The sequence below is a fragment of the Patiria miniata genome, unplaced genomic scaffold (genome assembly GCF_015706575.1).
Source record: "Patiria miniata isolate m_02_andy unplaced genomic scaffold, ASM1570657v1 HiC_scaffold_5, whole genome shotgun sequence".
In the NCBI taxonomy this organism is placed as follows: Eukaryota; Metazoa; Echinodermata; class Asteroidea; order Valvatida; family Asterinidae; genus Patiria; species Patiria miniata.
In genome coordinates, this window is record NW_024037072.1 from 26,858,885 (window position 1) to 26,882,672 (window position 23,788).

Below are 23,788 nucleotides of genomic sequence, written 5' to 3' on the forward strand. Positions count from 1 at the left end.
CCAGGGCCTCTCAATACCGAGGAACGCGCCGGTCACTGACCGAGCTTTCCCCCGGTCCCCCATTTTTTCTTTCTCATATTTTTTTTTTTAACAAGGAGCTTGAGTGACACGAAGCTGGGGATACGCCCGACTAAAATAGGGTCGCTTGATTATTGACGCTGCTGTGCGATGCAATCCAGGCGATTAAATAAAAACAAGAGGAAATAATAGAGAAGGACATGGGGTTTCTGGCCAAAGTAGTTGGCAGAGTATTTGAAGTGTGAAGTGCTTATTCAGATTCGATTAGGCAGGTAGTTAATGGAGTTGGAGAATGATGAGGACGGGCTAAAATGAAGGTGTTGACGGTGCACGATGATGGTGAATTGATGGACCGGCACGACCGAAACAAAACACTATTGTGACTTGATTGATATTTGAGGTGGTGTCATGGTGGTGAATGCGATAGCCGTTGAGGGCGATGGTAATAGGGTACTTGTGGTGATGGTGACTGCCATGAATATAATGATTGTGTTTGTTATCATGGAGGTAACGCCGACAGCGAAGATGGTGAAATTATATAATGTGACATGTGCGGCCAGTGATGCTGCAGGATTTGATGACAACGAATTTGACAATAATAAATCATGTAAACTGATAAATATCAGGTTGGATTCACTTTGTTCCAGTCCACGACACTAAAAACATAATAATTATTTTAAAATTATAGTTTCAGCACTGCAGCAACTCATAAAAAAAGCAACACGCATGGCCGTCAGGCTAGTTTTCGCAAGGCTTGGCCTACATTGGCGCAATATGATCAAAATTAGTCGGTACCCAAAGTATCAACAAAATACGGCAGTGCGTAGATTGTTGGTATCGCTACAACCTGCAAAAACCCTTGCAAGTCCGTATCTGTAAAACTCCCTGAGAGTCGTTGAACACGCAACCTGTTTTCCACTGCGCTGTCTATATGAGATCACATACATACGTCATGACCCCGGTTGTTGTACGAATACAAATTTGACCCTCGGTTGAAATTGATCTTATCGGTCCAACCCAGCTGAATCACGAACAAAACCAAGCCCTCGATTGAATTTGATCATATCAATGTTAAAACTAGATCAAGCTCATTGTCATGTTTGTAATCTTAAACAGTACTGTCATAAATAAAGGAACGAAGGCGCGCTGTTCGAGCGGTTTTCAGGAAAACCTTTTCACCAAGCAACATGTTTATGGCCCCACCCTGAATTGTAAAGTGTCTTTTGCAGCTTCATTTCATGCTGAGAACCTCGATGGTAACTTGTGAGTTTATTTTATCCTCTTAACGTCGTTACTTAAAAAAAATTGTCAAGACTTAACTTTGCGTCGACGGTGACTAAAGGACTATAAAATTACGTCAAAGAATGTCTACACTGACATAAGTTTTGCATGATTTCGTGAAGAAAGGTCCAAGAAAAGGTACATTAATTTATAAAACTCAAATTGTGCGCCTTCGCGAAACTGATAACCCCGCACCTCCTCCCCACTATATCATGCCCTCCCTCATCAGAGACCACTACCATCGTGTTCCTGGTAGATAGGGAAATTTTACGACTCCATCGGCCTTTTTCATTTCTCTTGCGAGGGGGAATATCTGTGCTCGATGCGGGGTCCGATGGCTTGCAATCCTGACGATTGACAGAGGTCATCAGTGGGTACGGTCCTCGGTCCTTGCAGGCGGGGGTTTGAAAGGCTATAGCCCGGCCGTTATTAATTGTCGTTCGGGGTGAAGGGTGACACCAGGTAAGGGGCAAACACCGCTCGAGCGTCAGCTCTTTCCAGTTCTTTGTCTCTTTTGTTTTGCTCTCGGTGTATATACATCGACTCGAGGAGCGACAAATCTATCGTCAAGGGTATCATACCCAACAAAGGGAGTAAAATACTGGTCCTTGGACACTGTAAATCTTTATGATCGATCCTTCCACCAGAGCTGTGACGGCCCCGCTGGTATCATGGTATGTTATCGCTTTGGTTTTCCACCCTGCTCATTCTAATAATAGCCCGAGTCAAATGCTGCTCAACCCATATCGGAACGTGAACACTCACCAAAGAATCGGGTTAAACATTTGAGTCCACAATCCAATTGGTGTACTGTCGCCAATGGATGCATTAATAGGCAAGCAAGGCGTCATTAATTTGTATGCCGAGCTAAACATCTTCATTAATCACCGACTTTTGAGGTTCGAATCAACTGTTTGTTAAATTATTTTGTTAGTGTTACCAGACAAGTGTGGCAATTACATCTATAGTCTGTCAAAAGATTAGGTAAATCTGTACATGGCAGTGATCGACTATGTATTATGCACAATTCTGAATACACACACTCTGTTGTTCTGTTTGTTTGTTACTTCACCCTTAAACTAGGGCTATTTAAGATTTCAGTTCCAAATCAGTTATTCAAATAAAAAAACTACAAAGAAGATGTTCTGCTTCCGCTTTGTTTGAAATATGTTTCCTTTTTTTAAACGAATTCTTTCATCAACTTTCGTGTCGTATTGAGAATTTTGACCACCTTTCATTTGAAATACCATCAACAATAATTGCCGGCTCAAAACTTCAGAAAATTCATCATGCGCTATAGAAATCTGAGCGTTTTCCAATACAATTATTGTACATGAACGTGTACTCACAAAATAATTTGGGCACAATACACCGACATTGTAACTATAATTGTCAACAAGTGTTACATTTTAAAAAAAATTGCACCGCAAAGTGTTCACGTTTTACAGATTTGCATAAGTGTAAAACGGCCGCCATTGAATAACATGCATAACTGGAAAAGAATTAGCGATAAATTAAAAAAAAAAATTATATAATTTCTTTCAATTCGAGCTATGCTGATTCCAACGTGTTTGTCAAAGGATTTCATTTTATTCCCTCTGACCATATTTAAGAAACACGTTATGCACAGCAAATTTCCAGTCCAACCTCCTGGTGCAAACTTGGTTCATCTGATTGAATATACAAAATTAACACTGCTAGTCTGAGGAAACCCAAGAGTTGCTTTCAATATGGGAGAAAGCATGTCAAACATATTGCGAGTTTCTAGCAGTTCTGATTTTACAACTGAAACGGAGCGCGGTTACCGATAACAATCTTCGGACGTTATTTTCAGAAATTTTGAACAAAAGAAAACTGTTGAAAAATTCATTTGTAAAATTCCGATGAAAAGTTGAGAAAATTGTGCTTATTTTATACATCGAGATAGGGAATATCTTCCTTTGTTTTTTTTTTTTTTTTTTTTTTTTTTTTATAAATAAGAACAGAATGTGGATAATTGGCGGAGTTTTGATTTTACCCTCCCCTACTTCTTGCCATTCAATTTGGACCAATGATCGTAAGTCTAATGGTTCTCAAACACTTGCCTCCCAATTGCCACTTGCAACTAGACACTGAGGGTAGCGGCGATGCAAACTCGAGCATGCAGATTGATTTGATTGACTCGATTTAATTGCGTTGAATAATCCAAAGAACTCGCGGAAGACCGAGGCCCATGAATTATGAAGATCTCGACCGCTCCCGGCCCTGCACGCTGGCGGGCCCTCAAGTCCCACTTCCCGGCCGGACCCCGGAAAAAGAGAAGAAGTGCACACCGGCAGCTAATGTTCATGAATGCAAAATCAGGTCCATACCACATTTTTCCCCCGATGGTTTCTTCATGAAAACGCATCCATTCTTAAAGGGTTCAAGGCCCCAAGCTTACCCCTCGAAAAGTGCAGGTATATGAGGAGGGATGGCCGGCGGTCGACCACGTTGAAGTCGGGCAGAGTGCTAGTCAAACATCATTTACCCACTCGACGACTCAGTCCAAACATAAGCGCTTATCCCCTGCCTGTGCCTTTACCGTGCGGCAGCGCGTGCACCGGCGGGGCCAGGTCAGTTCAGCCACGGCATGATGCGATGCAGTCACGCCCGGTGCTGGTATTGCGCCGTGGCAAATGCAAAACCTCATTGCATACGCACTGGGCTCAACCGCCTTTCAAGCATTGGCTAACTTATGACATACATGCCGTCTAGGCGCTGTTATCATAATATTTTATAAGGGGATAACAACAAGATATGCTTTCCCATGTTTTAGGTCCACTTATTTGTTTCTTTGAGAAAGAATGAGACACAACATCAGAACGATGGTGTAAGGTGACTGTAATAGTTGACGATACCCGACGTGCGAAAGAGGCGATTATTTTCGGCGCGTTAAGAGTAAACATTTTTTTGCTCGAAACGAATTTGGCAATTCTGAAATAACAACGACGCTGTATTTTGATTGAATAGCTAGATTCGGTCTTATCCTTAATATCTTTGGTGTTGGGTTTAGCTGAAACATGTGAAACAAAACAGTTTGCGGGCCTGAGAATTGATCGGTGCCTCACGTAATGGGAATTTTGTTTTAGTCTGGTGTCGTGCGAGTCTTATTGCCTTATATGTATTTCTAGACAAGTTTGGCACACATACCGCTGTGTGCATTGCAGAGTCAGCGCGTGTTTACTAAAAACATCACGGAATATTGTTGATGTTATTAGTCTCCATCTACTAGCATACACCCCAAAACGGTAAATAATATCTTCATTCTTCTGTAACTTGCTGGTGGCCTTTGTTATTTTTTTGCAGGGCTATACTTGCCTTTATTTTGTAACGTTAGCAAATCGAATGGCTTTAAAGTTCCATTCCCCGTACTATTTTCGAGGTTCGTCACGAAGAACAGATTCCTTAAGTTTAAAGCTATTTTCCTAGCAATAAAGAAGTTATTAACTTTGGAATGAGATATCGACCGAAAAAAAATTGATCCATGTTTAGTCACTGAATTATTACTGTACAATTCGAATTATTGGCTACCAGACAATACTTCTGTTCTCGCATGGTAGGGTGGTTCCCGCCCAACGATCAGTATCAATATTGTTCGGACCGGGAGCCAGTCTACTCTCGTAGCGGGTCTGTTTGTGCCTAAAAACAAAACTATTTTTTTCCGGAGGGTTTCAGACGTCAACTAAAAAGAAAAAAAAAGAAAAATATTTTGGCTGGAATAATACATAGGCCTACAAGTTGACAATATATTAATAGTAAAAAAGGGAGAATTTGTTAAAGAGCAAAGGGAGCGCAAATTTAAGTTGGGCTTGAAAAAGGTGACATCGGGGGTTAATGTTCGGCCGGTCAATGAAGATTCTACGAATGAGATCATTGATTTCATTTCTTCCTTCGGGCAATGATTCTCAGCAAGGCAATGTCATTATACTATTTATGTTGTATGCAAGAACCTGCAGCAAGGAGACAATGCCGAGGTATCGGATTCAGGCTTCAGAGGAAAACATCCTGGAGGGTTTGTGACTTGAAGGAGGAAACCAAGCAAAAAGGGACGGACGATCAAAAACCCACGGCACGCAAAGCAAGTACCAAGGCAGGGATAACGCCGATACGAGACGGGGGGAAGGTATTCGGTGCGGTAACTGACCGCCTAAGTTGAATTCGAGGAGCTGTTTCTAAAAAAAATCTCGCTAACGCTGTCTGTAAAGATAATATCAGAGGAAACGATTTTTTTCCTTTTCAGACATCATACTTATGATATTTCCAGAGCCAGGCAAAACTCACTGTATGAATTTAAACATAACCTTTCTTATATGTGTAGGCCTATGGGTTTAAAGGCTCCCTAAATCTAACGGGGCAAGTGTGAACAAAGAAAACGTTTCAGGATTATCTGAGAGCTATTAACTGACAATAAAAGTAAACCTGCACGTTTTACCGAATATGAAGTTTGGCAAACTACTTGACCAGGAATAACTCATAAGTGGGCATTCTACGTTTTCACGATAACAGTCTTCAATTGTTGACTGTCATCATCAACATTGGTATCCACTTGTGTCGGCGTCGTTATCACGTCTCGTCTCACATTGATTCTTAATTTCTGACTTTGACGTCCTATTCTCAACACATTAGGCACCTCTTTTCCCTTCTTGTAATTGAGATGTAAATACCGCCCGTGAAATCTCGGTCGTAAGTTGAAAAGTGGTGTGCCGAAATTCATGCCTAATAGAACTATAACAGAATCGTAGTTTTATCAATACAAAAATGTTCTCTGATTTTCGGCATTAATAATTCACTGATTAACGGCCTATGTGAATAAGCACCTTCTCCTATTTACGTATTATACGGATGGCAACTTTTTTTAATTGGACCTTGTTTTATGCAATAACAAATATTCCGAGAACGGTACGCCCTATCTTTGTGTCCAAACGTTTGCAAAGCACTCATGAACGTTCAATCCGGGAAAAAAGCACAGAAATGATTTTGAAAAAAAAAATAGAAATGCGCAGGGCGGATTCTACCCGATTCATACGTACTCAGTTGTGACAATTACCCATGGCCCAGACAAAAGAAACCCTGTAGCTCAAGCCAACTACGCCGAGGGGCCGCGGTATCTCTCATCGACTCAGCCGAGTTACCGGGGCTCTCGCACGGCGCGGCGTCCCTATGGCGCCGGCCCGCCTTGATGACTACACACTAGCAGCCGGCAAAAGGGAACGCACAGCTATAATCATAATATTAGTCTTGACTCGATGGCTGTCTGCTTGGTGATATCAAACAATGGAGGCTGGTAACGGTAATTAGAGAATCCGCTATGGATGGCTTCCATCCTGTCAAGCACTCCGTGTGCAGATCCAGGGATGCATCATAGAGGTTTTTTGCCCGTAACACTCATTGCATTTTATCCGAATCACTTCAATCTCCGATGAGGATATCGTTGTAGATATGGAGGATTGTTGGCCTGAAAAAAAAACCTCACGTGTAATTCAATTTAAAATATGCCAGCTTTGTTGCTGCAAAAAAACGTTACTTTTCTTCGGGGGTTAATGTTAATGAATATCCCGTTTTACCCAATTATGAGTGATAACCAAAGATGGCAAATGGCAGCTTTGGTTGGCCACATACGTTTGAGCATGACACGGTTGCCTGCGATGACGTTTTCAAGATATGGTTACAGTTTGAACAGAGGTTTTGACGCATAAACCTTCTTGAAAGCGCACACGTTATCATATCATACAGGATTGTAGTACTCGTACAAGTACTCGTACAGCTCATGAATATGTACTCGAACTCGTACTCGCAAGAAAAAAATACCTGTACTCGTACCGTACTCGTGTTTATGACAACGTTCTCGTACTTGTCCTCTTGCAAATGTTCTCCCGCAAGAATTTTATTATTTTTAAGAGCTACGTGTAGGGAAAGAACAAGTTTTTAAAAACTGTTTTGGAGGCTTCTGCATTTGTTTAATGCATAGTTGGACAGTAAAATGCTTTTAAAAACAAGTGGCACATTGAACTTTGCTCCTACTTGTGGAAAGTACTCAAACTTGTGCTCGTAGTCGCAGGCCTACTCGTACTCGAGTACATTTTTTTGTTACTCATACTCGTACTCATGGAAAACATGACTTTGTACCCTATACTCGTACTCATGACTCTACTCATACCCACGACAAAATACTCGTACTCATACTTGTACGCTTGGCAAAGTACTCGTATATACTCATGAAAATGTGATCGACTACAACACTGCAACTAAAAAAAATAATGAAAGAAAAGCTCCAAGTTTCCATGAAGGTACTTCCCCCACGTCGTTATAGTTGTTGCAAAGATGTGCTAAGTTCAGTCGATTGCGATCATTCATCCACAGATCGCAAAGCAGGTTTGTATATTCAATTGATTGAAAATTCGGAAATCCCAGACAGCAGAATTATCTCAGCATCCGTGTCAAAAAAATATTGGAAGGCATTGGCATTAATAAGTTATTGAATAAAAGAATAAATAAACGATTTATGTTTGGTTAGATTTTTTTTATTTCAAACGCAGATTATCCACCTGTTAAGATAATTATGACAATTTCGTAAAGATGGCGGAATGCGGCATTTGGCATGATTTATATTTTGTATATAGGACTCAAAACGCCTGCCGAAGAACGTGCGATTTTCCACCAACTGAAACTTACTAAACCAACGAACTCAAAACAGTCGAAGCATTTCACTTAAGAGTTTAGATACTGTTATAGACACGTAAAAGAACCGAGACAGTCAGAACATACGTCTTCGATTTTTTTTTATGGTGATCGAGTTATGACACAGCATAATCTCGTGTCATCAGATAATGCTTCGTCATGGAAATCGTATGCTTTTTCCCGATGAGCTAAGCAACGTTGGTGTGAGCTTTTGAAAATAAGTGACTGATCAACAAAAAAAGTGCCTGCAGGCTAAATGGATAGCTGTTGATGTTGTTTTTGTTTTTTTGGAAAATGCTAGAAAAGTTTTAGGAAAAAAAGATCGATATGCGCCTCCCTTGCAGGTGACAGACGGGGGCTAGATTTCCATTTCCCCCAGCCTTTCGAACTTTGCATGGATTTCTATTAAAAAATAATAATATTGAAATCGAAAAAGATGGATGCACACAAACGGTGTGTTTTTTCTCATTAAGTTAACCCCACCTTCCAGAAATCCACAATTTCAATCCGTATTTTGCGAGTGCCGGGACCTGATGGTCGGCAGTGGGATTCATAAGTTTGGCTGGTTGGTCAAGCACTACACAAAAAGGCCACCAAAAACCTTCGTGTCGTTGGCGTCCCTAGAAATTTGTTTGAACACTTTTATTAACCATTATACTATTTTCAAAATCCTTATTTGTCATAAAGATCGAGAATTATCATTGACAAAGAAGGATCAATGCGTTTATAAATGAATGCCTCATACATTCAGATTTAAACATTTGGGTACAATTGCTAAATCAATCCTATTTCACTGTATAAACATGTCTGAGTTGTACTTCAAGCAAACCAAAGTTATCGTCCTTTCCATAGCTTTCTTGTTGTGTTTCACGAATTTTGGGTTAGCTACGAGCACTAATCAGTTAGATTATTGAAGTCCTGTACATAGTTGTCCGGTTGATGGCTGCGCCTACCGACTGGCGTGCCGGGCAGGTATAGGTCATTTGTGTCCGCAGCCATTAACGTGGTACGGTGTGGTGGGCATGCTTTGTTGGGGGGAGCATGTGCATGGAAATTTTGGATTCTCAGAGAATGATTCGGCCACACCCACAAAATAGAGAACGCTTCGTGAGAATAATTCTTTAGTTCTCCTATATTTAAACTATTCAGTTCTAAACTGGGGTAGTTCCTCAGTAAATTTTGACAAACTTTTGTTGTTACAAAAGCGAGCTATTCGCATCATTTTTAATACTAGCCACCGTGTTCATATGCTGACTTATTTGCAAATATAAAACTAGTACGAATTAAAGACCTTTACTACTTAAATGTTTAGAAATTGCATTACCTGGTTGTTTTAGCCCATGTTTTACGTTATCATCAAACATGTATTCACACAATACTCGAAGTGCTTCCAGAAAAAAAATCCATATTTGTTACAGTCGAACGTCAGTGTTTAAACAGTCTCATTCAACGTGGTGTAAATTACAGGAACAGTCTTTGTGCATCTATGAAAAAAAATCACTATCATAGACTATAGTAGTAAAAAAACTTTTAAAAAACCCAACTTCTTGATGCATATTAATAACTACAACGTTTAATTTATTTCGTTTTGTTATGTCTTAGTACCTGCATGCACACTCATATGCTGTTGTAGTCCTTTGTCCTGGCTGTCTCGTTGTCTGTCCCTAGGTTAGGGTACAAAAGCATTTTTGCTTCACCAAAACCTAAATGTTGTCCTTTGTGTAATAATTTGATATTAAACTTAACCTGTGATATTGCTTTTCTACTTATTGTAAACATTGTACATTTCCTTTTCCAAGGACAGCATTAAAATAAAGAATAATAATTATACTTATTACTACTATTACTGTAATAGGGCGACAGGTTTTGCGAACTCCGTCCACAATAGGGCGATACACCTTACTGAGGCGACAAAATAACTGTCGCCCTTTAGAAAACCATGTAGCGATGGATCTATAGAAAGAGTGTTTGGGGTTGCAACGCCCCCTCCCGTTCAGCAGTGCAGTGTTGTAGGACTCGAGTCCGGACTCGGACTCAAGTCCGGACTCGAGCCCACTTTTTGACGGATTCGGACTCGGACTCGGTTTTGGGGGACTCGGACTCGGACTTCGGGCGAAATGACTCGAGGACTCGGCCCGGGTCCGACACGAGTCCAACTGTTTGATCATCCTCGGCACCCGTTCAGAATGGAATAAACAAATAAATATATAGAAACAGAAAAAATACTTTCGCATCTGTCTTCAAACAATGAGTATCGTGTCCTGTAAAAAAATACACCCAGTCTGATGTCAGTTCCATCACCTGTTCCTTGCACGTCGTGTCCTAGTAGTGGACTCCCAGCCTCACGTGCGTGTTGTCATTTAGTCTGTTTACGGTGTCATGCGCAATGCGCCAATGAATCCGTATTTCACGTGTCCGAATTTCAAACTACACCGGCCCAGTGGAAGGAGTTGGAAGGCTGAGCACTCGTGGGCCGTTTCCTGCCTGGGGTATGCGTTCAGTCAAGTAATTCAGGCATATCTGTAGAGCACCGGACTAAATAGCGCTTGCGGCCCCATACTTTTTTCTTTTTTTTACGTTGTTAGATGAATCCAATAACAACATTAATCGTAACCTTCTTTGGGCAATTTCTATAGCAAAATATCCAAAACAATATGTGGATATTTATTTTTTGCAAAGTGTAGTATAAATTATAAAACAAACCGAGAAATGCAAAGGTATTGAATCGGTTGATTTTATAACCCTTTAGCATGTGGGCCTCATTGAAGCCTATTACATTGTGTTCATCCACTGAAGAACCAATAAACCATAGAGTGCTAGGGCGGTTTCGGGCGCAACAGTGAGTAAATAGGCAGGCCAGTTTCGAGCGCTAATAAGTCTACTACGCTTGTCAAATTTTACGTCTAACACCGATATACTATGATGATTAAAAAAAAAAAAGCGACAAATCCTGGACAAATTGAGAGAAAATGACCCGAATATTTGGACCCCTCTACATTTTCGATGGACCACTTTCACTTCTTGCCGCCAGGTTCATTTAATGCGCATATAGCAAAAGCAAACCCCACACGCCTCCCCCCCCCCCCCCCCAATGCGGGCATCAATCACCTTTATTCCAATCTCAGCTTAGCTATGCCTGTTTTGCAGTGGTCAGCGTCTGGGCAGTACTCCAGTCTCAGGAACCATTCAGTTTACGAAAATGGGTCTGGGAACAAGATGAGGAGTTTTCTCTTTAGGCAAAAAAAAGGCTCCGGTTTCTGGTCTGCACGCGCGTCGCCGCAGCCTTGCGCGTCGGCAAAAGTAAAAAAAAAATTCAATGTAACATTATGTCTCAAAACCGCCAAACTCACCGGTTTGACTGGAATCCTGCTGCTGCACAATTTTAACGGTTTTTTTTAGATGGGGTTACGATCGAGTATAAGCTTTATGTGAAAGTAAACAATCTTAATCACAAAATTGTTAACAGCTACAAAACTACCTTTTTAGGTACCAACAAACGAAAAATAACAACAAACCTTAGACGTCACCTCGCACACAGTGTGCAGCTATGTACGAAGGTCAGTGGGGCTCCAGCAATGATCACAAAATATTAACATTGCTGGCAAATTAAACTCACAATAGGTTGCAAGTTTGTATTCTTCACAGGAAAGATTGTATCTGAAATGACCAACACCAGCTAGCAACGACGAGGAGTAATAATTGCCACGACAACCCCTTTAATCTTATAGATAAAAGCCTGTCGTAAATTCCGACAAATTTACCTACGTGTTCTTGTTGTCTGGCCGCATGTTTTCGCGTTGAGACACGGCAACACTTGAATCTCGCGCGCTCGTAAACACAACGAGTTGCGTGGAGTAAAGCATCGATTCTCACTTGATACATGAAAAAAAACCTAACAAATATCTTTTCCTGTTGTTAATTGTTTGCAATAGTTAGCTCTGGACAATCGTGAAAATTATGTTGATAAAAAGTGGCTTCCTGTTCAAAAACTTAAGAACAGTAATATGCCTATATTAATGCTTTGGGAACTCCCACAACAACAACACAAAAATCAAAGACTATCGAGTAAAACAGAAACTTATATTGCACGGAGGCTACACTTCCAAAAAAAATTCTCTTATAGGATTTGCGTTACTCAAACTCAAAACGAATACTCCTCTGCCTAAAACAAGCAATCTCCATTTGGGGTTCCGTCAAAAGTCCTTAAGATTTTATTTCATTTACAATTTCAAATATCTTATATAATTTATGTATTCAAATTAATTTAGTATTTGCAGTTTGATACAGATGAATGTATACATTGCAAAGAAAGTATTCTTTTGAAAGATTGAATTTGTTTCCATGGCAATATTACAATTTTCCAAAGCAAAGCTATATAAGTTGCCATAAAACGTCAACACTATAGATTACTACTTCCCAGTCACTTCAAGATGTTTGGGTTTTAACTAAATTCATTCATAAAATTGTCTTTTAGTTTTTACAACCAATAAGCAAAATCTTTGAAATACCCGAGAAATCAAAATATAAATATTACATCTTTAAATAATTATAACCTTGTTACAATTCAGAACACAATATAAAACTGTTTGATAGATTTATTGAACATGTTTAGGAATAAGCTGAGATAATTGTGTTTATAGAGCTAGAACCATTGTGTGGAAAAACAAGCAATAAAACAGCAAGAAAGTAGAGCTTGTGAACAAACGAGAGAGAGAAAGGTGGCTGATGGGGTGGTGGTGGTGGGTTAAATTTCATAGGCAAAATGTTGTCTTTTCCCAGTAGTGGATATCGAGAATGACGCGACGCCAAGTAAGAACCTTCCAACAATGAAGGTGAGCCATTTACGCGTTCAGCGTGTGACGTAATCGTCACGGAAAAGAAAAAAAATGACTCGACTCGACTCGAGTCCCTCATCCAAAAACTCGACTCGACTGAAGTCGAAGGCTAATGACACTCGAAGCCCAAAAATGTGCAAAAATATATTTGTGGTGACTTACGGTACAGAGTTATTTATGTTCTTGTACTTCGCGTTACCGTCAAATTGTGGCCGCATATCGCGTACATATACGCCGCAGCACGGACTCCCACTTCATGGTTTTATAATGTACCGCACAAACTGCTATCCCGGAACCAGACTTGAAACGCCTTCTCCAATTGTTGGTTTTCATCATCGGCTTCGGGCGATTTTTTTAAGCCCTTGATGGAATTCCGGATAAATGTAGGCCTATGTCCTACTTTAAAAAAAATATATATATATATTTCTATTCCATCAGAAACAGTTTTGTACATTGGAATTTGGTTTTGACGTCTGCGTAAAAAATATTTCCAGACCCGAAGCCAAAGAGAGAGATGAAACCAAAGTTTCACTTCTTGTTGACTGTTTTATGTGTATCTTTGTTTAAAACGTCTAGCAGAAGCTGTCTATTGGGTACCATGCAGCACATTTTAAGTCTTTGGATCTTCGTAATAAACTGGTGCTTTGTGTTCATTCTTCCATTCTGCTATTTATTAGATGGTGTTCATCTGTTAACAGTGACTCGAATTGACGAACATAAATTTGACTCAACTCAACTCGACTCGACATCGACAACACACAGTGACTCGACTCGACCCTCTTGACCTAATGACTCGTCTTGTCTCGAGTCCACTTCCTTAAAATTACTCGACTCGACTGGAGTCACAAAATTCAGTGACTCGTTACAACTCTGCCTCAAACCTAACCATTATTTAGCCAGAAGCTCACTCAGGTTCATCAAACTGTACGAAACAATGAAGGAAAATCGTTTCCGGGAAATTCCGAACAGTTCCTTCTTCGAAACAATCATCTCTTTAAAGAAGAGATGAATGAGCTTCAGTGCACACCCCCTTTGTTATTAATGATGTAGTCAGGGACATGATCTGACGTCATTGGACAGCCGGCTGGATTGTAGAGTCCCTTCAACTGACAGTTAATTCTATTCTGGCCGGATGTCTGAAAACAAACGAAGTGTCGGAGTCGCTGAGCCGCTGCATCTGCTGACGCGCAGAGAGTAAACAGACAAACACGACCGCCAACCAGATGAGTGAGAAGAGGGCCGAAATGACGACTCGTCTTAAAGGATAACTTGTAGCAATTCAAACAGGGTCCGCGCAGATACCCCAAACTGTTGAACATTAACGTGGATCATACTGAAATATTGCTTCTCCGGACCTAATAAGTCAAGACTTTCGTTATTTTAATAAAATAATAATAATAATAATAATGTTCTTGTAAAAAGCGCCATCTAGTGACAGTTCTACAATCAATCTGTGAGGAAAATCTCCCACTATCTGGAGTCTTTGCACCAAATGTAACTAGCAGCACTCAAATTGTGTCAAAGCAGACGTTGTCTTACATCCCCCCACGAAGCCTGACAATATTACTTACAAATTTAAGTTTAGCCCAATATTTAAGTTTTATAAGCTAAAATAATTGTTGTTTCATTGGTTTTTTGGTTGATATCACTCGACAGAAAATGAAAACAATTAGATGTGTTACTTTACCCCCAAAAATGAATGAAGAAATACAACAATAAATTTAAACGAAAAAAAAACCCCGTGAAGATGTACCATGCGGTAGCTGTTTAGCAGTATTTTGTTCCCTAGTTATTCACTTCTTTGAAATATGGAGTTACATTTTGGTGAAACCATTGATTATCATACTGCGACAACATTCCAGAGCTGTGTAAACACAAAACACCCGCTTCGCTTTCGATAACTTTATTATAAGCTGCGGAGTGTTGTAAGCTTCATCAGTCTTCACTGATACACCGGTGTCGACCACTTGGATCGGTGGCAAAAAAAGAAGGAATTCTTCGAAACTATAGGAACATTTCGTTCAGTTAAGTTGTACCAGTTGAAATCCGACTATAGTATGGGCTTACGCCACTTCGATCTCTCTGCAAAGAGTTCGGTTAAACGGTTTCAGACGCCATGGAGGAGGAAATACAATAGTCACGCGCGCCTTCGTTCATGTTCCTCTGTTTGCTCCGGATCTATTTGAACAGACGAATCGGACAGAGAAGAGAATGGCGCTGAACTGAGAGACAGCGACGGCACGGTAAGGTAACGGTGGAAGTCACGCAACCAGCGGAGCCGGGCGAGGACGGGGAACGGGGGAGAGAAGACGATTTGACCCATAGACTGGAGAGTCCTCGGTCCGCTAGCGGCGATAACTGTCCTAACATTGTCATAGAGTGTCTTGCCTTGACTGAAGATCAAAGTCAACAACAGACTGCCTGTATTCATGAAGTACGAGGATGGTCTAGGAGTAGGTAAAAAAGGTCAACTTATGTTTTGGTCGGTTATAAAATAACGATGTTCATCGTAATGTGATACCAATGGGGCTATTGTTTGTTGATATTCGAGGCAGTATCTCGTGAAATTCTCAAGTGTCTTCCAGGCTGCCACTGTTCTTTAATGAAAAAAAATATACAATCTGCGATATCGTGCAATACTGTCTCTTCTTTTTTTAACAATTGTGGGCTCAGAATGTATATTTATCAAACCAAATGAGAGGCAGAATAGAAAACCCTGTTCTGAAAAATGGTCCCACTGTCAATTTCAATCAAACTGAGCGCTAACAATACAGGCTTAGCTAAACTCACGAAATGTTTGTGAGTTTCTTAGTAGATTAAAACAACTGTTCCATTCCATTGTATGTAACACAGAAACAAACAACGCCTGTTTAGAACAACCTTCGACACAGACCGATCCCCTTGGTGGCGCTCTAACAGAAGCATTAAAACCAAACTCGCTCGAAACGCTTCAGTGTCAGAATAATGTGTGTACGTTCGATACAGCCTGCTGCTGAAACTGCTGCTGGAACACTTCAAGTCAATGTTACACAGTCCCGCTTTTTGTGTTAAGGATCATTCTGAACTATATTGCTGTATGCATATTATTGCTTTGAAATGTTTCAAAATTTAATGAAATATCTTTCCATTTGACTTAACTGCTGCAATGTGGACCCAGGGGCCGGATTAAGATTGTGAGAGGCCATGTGCCAAAACAAAATGCGTCTCAGGTCGCACGCAAAACAAGTAGACTTTCCCCATGCACATTCTTCATCAGCGCTGCCTAACTTCTTTAACTATGAGGTTCAAACTCATTCAATTATTAGAAACGATGGAAATGCTATAAATAATAAATTGTTTCGTGAAGAATGTAGTCAGAAAGCTACAAAGGGTGGTGTTCGGAAAATCGGTCAAGGGTTAGGGCGCGCTTGAACAAATCCGAAAATCATTACCAAGAGATGTACATGTGTGAGAATTTCTTCAAAGGTGACATATTGTAATATACTATTATTGCTGCCTTTAGTCATTCATTTATCCAAAATATATGTTTATCAGACCAATTTATTTTCAAGTGCATTTTAACAGGGTTCACGGCGCAACTAAAAATAAAATCGGGAAATCGTGTCGAAAAAAACCCTATATCTCTAAAAAAAAAAATTGTAATGGGTCCGTAAACTCAAGACTTATGAACAGGGATTTTTTCAAAGCTTGCCGAAATGTAACTGCCTGTGTAATTTAGGGTAAAACTTCGCAGATGCTAGCCGGCAGAGGAGAAATGTCTTTTGCAAATGCAAAGTGCTTCGCGTTAGAACGAGTAGATTACTTGTGTCAGTGAAATGGATGGCTAAATTAATCTGAATGGTATTTTCTAAGGTACCTGAACTGTTTGAACATAGCAGGGAGTGTGGTACAAATTTTTGCAGGAAGGCCCCTAAAAAGTTGGAGGCCCTAGACCCATATGTCATATTCCGTTAAACATTTCAATTTTCAATTAACTTTATTTCTCCAGTAATGCTCGCATGCAGGTAAAATTGTTTCTCATTCTAAACGAGAGATCATTTAGCTCTAAGTTTGATTTTTGTTTTGGTGCTTCGGCTAACCTGTGCCTTCCTTCCAAATTTTTTTCTGCTCCTTGACTTCTCCTGTTTAATATTTTTTTTTTTTTTTAATTTTTAGTTGTTTTAAAAAAAATTCTCAGGAATTGTAGATGAAAACGCACTACTGCCTTATCAATATTTTTCACAAAAAACAGCTGATGAAGTTCCGATTTTAAGATGTTGCACAAGAAAGATGTCGTGCTGGCAAATCAATCGGGTACAAATATCATCGTAGTGTTCATCGTTATACGTAACGACACGCTGTTAACCACACGGCAAACGAGAGACTGCGGTATACAATTCCCAGGTAAATCAAACACAGTTTCCATTTCATCAATGAAGCAGATGGACTTAAAATTCTCAATGTGTCAAGGTCTGTGTTGCGAATTATGAGGTAGCCGAATGACCGAGTGGTTAGGCTCGTTCTAAACAGATTGTGGGGCCTGGGTTCGAACCCCCGTAGTGTTTTTTTTTGGGTTTTTTCAACTCACGTGTTAAGTAACATTAAGATATTTAATTTACCTTCCTGAAAAACCAACAGAATCCTAGCGTCATCGCTTAGCTACTGGGACTGTCCGCCAATCTAGGTTAGCACATTCGTAAAGGTATACGGGGCTCGTTTGGCTGATCTCGGCAGCCAAAGCTTATAGGGTGCAGCCTCGTTTTCTCTTTGTGGTGATTGACCCTAGGGTAATACAGATGGACAGGGAAGGAGGTGTGGTGGGCCGGGAAACCCGAGAGCCCGAGTCCTATATTGGAATAAAATAATTTTCTTTATCAGTCAAATTAATAATTGTGACTAATGCTTCAAAACAAAGCTTAGTTCGACCTATTAAATGACGTTTAACCAGTTTGACCACGTTTATTTAGGGCTCAATTTAAAAAAATTGACGTAAGGAAAACTATTTCTCCAAAGGTAGATTAGACAATTGCATATGTTAGTCAATATAAAAGCAGTGTCCCACGCTACACAGGTATCTGCGTTGAGGCTTTTAGTTGCGCACAGCTATATCAGCGCACAGAATGCTCACTCAAATTTCCCATGCAGCGAACCGAATCGTAAATTACTGGTGCGCAGATCCGACAGGAATTACTCGGACTAATTTCACTGGCAGTTCATATTACATGTGTGTATGGCAAGAATTCCCATTTCCATTCTTACACGGGATGAAGATATCTGATATTATTGGTTCTGTCCTGCGGAATGGATGCTCGGGCCCGATGAAAGATAAGATCGTTATTCAAACTAGAAGTGATTAAGTTCGAGGAACGATAATGGGATCTCGGCTATTTTCTTGAAAACGCAGAGGTTGATGATTAGATTTTCTAATTACATAAAATTTAATGAAAGAAAACATTTACTTGTATTTTTACATGTTCAAACAGTTTTAATCATCGGTTGTCGTGTACAACCGGAGGTGTTGTTCCATTGATTAATTTTGTGTTAGACGTCAAAACATTAAGTGCCTAAAAAACGCCTCCACTGTGTCAGATTGAACCGGGATCCGAATCCAAATTTGCCCGGTCCTTTTCCGGGTCAAAAGAGACACATTTGTGGGTAAAAATAACCCGGAAAATGTCATTTTTGCTCCAAAAGGGGTCATATTTTGACCCGTATAGAAGGAATGAGCCAATTTGGTTTCAGATTCTGGGTCAGTCTGACCAAGGTGTTTTCAGAGTGTAGTATTTTGGCATTTATTATTACATGGATGCCTTTAATCATGGCCAGCTATCAGCATCATGGCTTGATCTGCTCGATCTCATGTGCAGAGAATTAACTTACGATATGCAGCACGTATATTCTGCGCAATTAGGATCAAAAGAGGTTGCACGGGCAGGTTTCCAACACCCTGGAATAAAGTCTTGGGTTAAAGCTTAGCAACCGACATAGAAACGATGCGCAGGTATCTTTGTTTGGCAAGTGCAGCCAATATGTCGATTCTTAAATTGCCAATTTTGCAATATTTCCCTGTCAGTTTGTGAATTCATCCCCCCTCCCGAAAAAAAAAATAATCCTAGCCATGCTTGTGTTGGCGAATGAGGCAGGGAGTCCCCACACGAACCACTGCATATTTTGATGGCCGCTGCGCCTGACATTTACTACACCCCGCGGTACCTGTCTTGCAGATGTACATTTACCGACTGGCTAATCGTGGTTGCTTGCCCCGTCCCGAAATTCAAAACCGGCTAATAATCAGAACTTAAGTAATTGCACTCTGGGGAAATCTGGGATTCTAGCTCTTGGTGGCCGGCCGCTGATCTCCAAAGGCCAAAGGTTATCCAAGTAATAATACAGATTTTTTTAAAACCAGTTTGCCGACTATACTTAGTCGTATAATCAAACCAATGTGTCGTTGAAGTTTGTGAACAATTTGCTTTTTTGTCACTGCCTTGTTTGTTAAAGCAATTAAGGCAGGGGGATTTTCAGATACTTTCATTTCTCTTCTTTGTAGAAACAATTCCTTAATACAATTACTCACAACATGCAATATGATTTTATACTTTGTGCGATTGAGAATGAACAAATTTGAGATTGACGGTTTTCCCGAAAGTCGAAATCTTGAAAGTTGACGCACCCCATCTTCTTCGTGATCTATCCTTTAGTAAGACATTATTTCTATCATCAATCGGCAACGCTCGGTGTCAGTTTTTTTGGTGTAATCCTGAAAGGGACACTGCGTCCTGGAAAGCGCCCAATTGGGCTACAAAAAGCGTTTTTCAAGAAATGGCGTTGGTTGGAGAGTGCATTTAAATTGGTCGTCAGTGTTACTCTTGCAAAATTGGACTACGCGCACAACAATCAAGTTGTTTGGGTTTTAGTCGTGATTCCAGGCGCAGGGGTTCCTCTTAAAAAGTTTATTAAAACGCGTGTGTGTTCATATGTTTGGTATTATGCGCTAATTTACCATGAAAAACGCGACGCTATGTATGCATATTGTTTTAGATAATTCAGATAACCGCATTTTTGTCAGTCAAGTTCCTGCAGGGAGTTTACTTGCGGGCAATGGGAACTTTTCTACCGTGGCGTTCGCTTCCAACGTTTGGGCCGCACTGCCTGATACTCACGGGCAAATGCATACAAATATGTACACGCATGTATCGGGAGGGTTGGAAACACCATAGCAGTAGTACATGTACTTGTACAAACATGTGTACCGTACATTGAATCGTCCGACATCATGGACTCAGGAGTTCGGTAAAACTCCTCGTCTAAGAGAAGGACAATTTTTCACGACTGGAAATACATACGTATGCCACAAAATGTCCACCTCATCAGAGGTTTTCAACATTAATTATCTCTTGAACAGTGAGACATTATAGATTAGTTTCCCTTTCACTAGACATTTGAAATAGGATAGGTAAACAATCTAAAACATTAAAATTTTCGGCGATTTCATGACGATGTACCCCTTTAAGACCATGCCGTCCATGTGGGATCGAGATGGATATACGCGCGCGTACCGTAGAGAGTGTTGAGGATCAAAATCCCAAACTCTCAAGGTTTCATTTGAAAATGTTGGATTATGCAGAATTTGGTGAATTAGGCATGGTTGGGGTTTCAGTGAAATAAGGAAGGCAAGTTAGGCTAACCGCGCTGCTTCTACAACATCGTACCGGGTGTTAATGAGGTATAGCATGGAGTTTTTGCAGCAGAAATTGCGCATTTTACGCATTGGTTAGGCGTGTTACCACTGCCTAAATGCGCATACGCATTATACTCGAGCATACAGGGTGATTCCCATAGCTACCACTAAGATAAACATAATTGCTTACTGGTCTCTGTCCCTAAGCGACGAACGTAAAATGCCTACCTGAGCGAATTGAATTTATTGGTGCATCTATAAGGCCTACTTCGTTTAGCATTTTTGATATCTGGATCGGATTTCGCGGATCTGCTAAGCTTAGAACAATTACCTACAAAAGAAGAAATTATTCGGAAACCGGTCTCGATCAGCCACTTGGGCTGGTAGCCTGTTTCTCCGATACCAGGTGACTCCGTGCTAAGAAATACTTCTCTTCCTGAACCGAACTGTTCAATTGGTTAAACTTATGAGGAATTATACGATGGTCAGCTGAAGGATATTAGAGTTTGCGAGGAATGAGCGCTGCGGAACATAGTCTCATCGAAACAATCAGATCGCACACCACCGATATTTCCAGTAAAATGTAATCGCAAGATGTCGAATTACAATCGGGAAGTCATGAAAAGCTACAGGCATATTACTCTTCTCTTTCGAGAGCCAAACTAATGACACAACTTTACCGAGCGTTTCTAAACTGTTCAAGTCAGAGAGTGCGATTATTCGAAGTCCGGCCTCTTTCTGCAATTGGTCATTTTCCCAAGCTGCATCAGCTCAGCACGCCCAGCGTACAGCGTGAACAAGAAGTATACTGCGCGAGTGATTTAATAAAATGTCATTTCTGATTTCATGAAAAATTGTTTTTACTAATATGTTTTTCTTTCTTGTACGTTTCTTTATTTTTTAGTTGATTTGACACTGCCCTCAGTAGGCATTTTTTTTTTGCTGCTGTGGCCAACTTCTAATCGTTAAAAATAAATAAGTTTTTTAGAATATTCTGCGGTCACCGCACGCAGATATTGAATATTGCAGTCATTGGCCAATGCATTGAAGCATCCCATACTACAAAGTAATTACCGTATCGGTCAAGCCAGAAATATGGGTGCAAAACAGTCGCAATCAAGCATCACTCTAAAACAGATTGGTTGAAGATTGGTTAATAACCAATATACTGGTAGAAACAACCAAATATTGGTAGCAATTTGTCCAACCAATCGGATCGGTTGGACACATATCTACCAATATTGGTTATTTCAACCAATTGTGGTGTTGTACAAACAGTGATTGTTTTAATGATTGAAAATGATTCGACAAAACAATAATCAAGATTAATATAGATAACAACATTCATGCATAAATGTTGAAACCTCTTTTCGCTTCCAACTCATTTCAAAGTAAACAGAATCGTCTGTGGGCCACTTCAATAGAGACAATTGTCTTCTTCATCGATCAGTCTGTGTAGTCGGCCCTGTTCATGTATTATCTCAGTTATCAAATAATAAAGAGTAAATAAATGGGTTAATGGTGACCGGATAGAGCGCCTTTAAAGTTCAGCAGAGAAACAACTGGCATGTGGAGGTGAGTGACCGACACTGATGAGGAGTTATTCTGGTTATGAGCTTCCGGACGAGGCTGAGAAATGGCCCCGTGTTGACCTGGAATGACACGACTTGACCCCGCCACGATTTATGAACGTCAGCCATCGCGGCCCGATCAGATGCGTCTGGTCAGGTTACTAATAATTCCAACAACACATACGAGGCACCGCGCCGCGCCATGTTTAATTTATGATGTTGTAATATACGTGATCTGTTTTCAGCGGAGGACTGAAATAAAGGGGTTGTATGGAGTTGTTGTATCGCTCAGTGAAAGGCCATTTTTACCTTGAACTTCGACGTAAGAGACAAGCTGGGATGGGTATAGTAAGAGACAAGTTTGGACTCCGAGCACGGCTGGGAATTCAAGCTTGTATCAATCCTGCTTGCTCCCAAGTCATCTATCATATTAACTGTCAGTGTACATCACCAAGATAAATCGTTTGGCGGAGAGAGTATTGGGGGGGGGGGTGCCTTTTAACACAATACAGAGGTTATTCCCGACTGTGGATAATGATTTATGATTCATTATTAGCACACCAGGGCACCTATAGCAGGACCCTATGACATTATGCGCGTAGAGGGTATGTACGAGGGGTTGGCCTACACGGGATGGTGCTCACTGGCTGGTTGCATCTCTCAGTGGTCGTATCTTTTCCGATTCCCTCACCGCTGAACCCTCCGTACCTACACGGGCGGCATTCCGAAATGGGCGTACGGTACCACGGGAGCCAACCGCTTGTCTTTTGCTTGGCTAAATTGTTGCGCAACAAGATTTCGGAACTTTACATGTTCATGCAACATTGTTTTGCTCAAATGTTCTTTCTTCTTCTTTAGTTTTTATTTGGAAGGTTGGACGGTTGTTTTGAAAGTGTCTATTTATGTATTTTTTTTTTTTTGGGGGGGGGGGAGGGGTTATAAAGAAAAACCTGAAACATGAAAATATCAGAGAACGCAATTTAAGGGCAAAAGAGCAGACATTCGATCGCCAGTTCGTAAACAAATCGCAGACAAAAACCAGGAAAAATAAGAAAGAGCAGAAAACCTGCCTGAACACTAATGATTACTCTCGAAATGAGAATAAGAGGGTTGTGTAAACACTGCATCCAGTTATGATGCGGAGTTTTGATAATTCCCCGTTGCTAGGTCAGGATTATATCTAAACAATCATCGATCCTTCAACTTCGCATGAAGCATGGGGGACTTCATCGAAGCTTGGGCAGCAGCTGTACGCTCGGAGTAAATAATAGTTGTATAAGGCTGACTATTTTGCATACAACGTGAAGAAAAATATTATTATAAGCATTGTGAAGTTGAAAGCATTTCACGAATTCAGCATCGCAATGTACACAGAATACTCTTTGAATGCTGTTTTTGTTTTCAAAATAAAAGCACATGGTATTAATTATTTTTTCATATTAATTCCCGATACCAAGCTGCCAGCATGTAGGTTTATATAACAACATTTCTAACTTTATTTGTTGAACTTTGTGTACTGCAGCAGCAGTGTGTGAACTGATTTACCTGATTAATTTGATGTCGTTGAGAGAGGGAGAAAGACCGAAGAAGGAAAGCCATGAGTTTCGCGAGAAACTGTTTCAACTACAGCGCAGTTATGTGTGACAAAGCCGTCAATGTAATTAAAGCCAGTTCACCTAGTTAGAGGATAAACTGTAACAGCACGGGTTGGCATTATTATGATG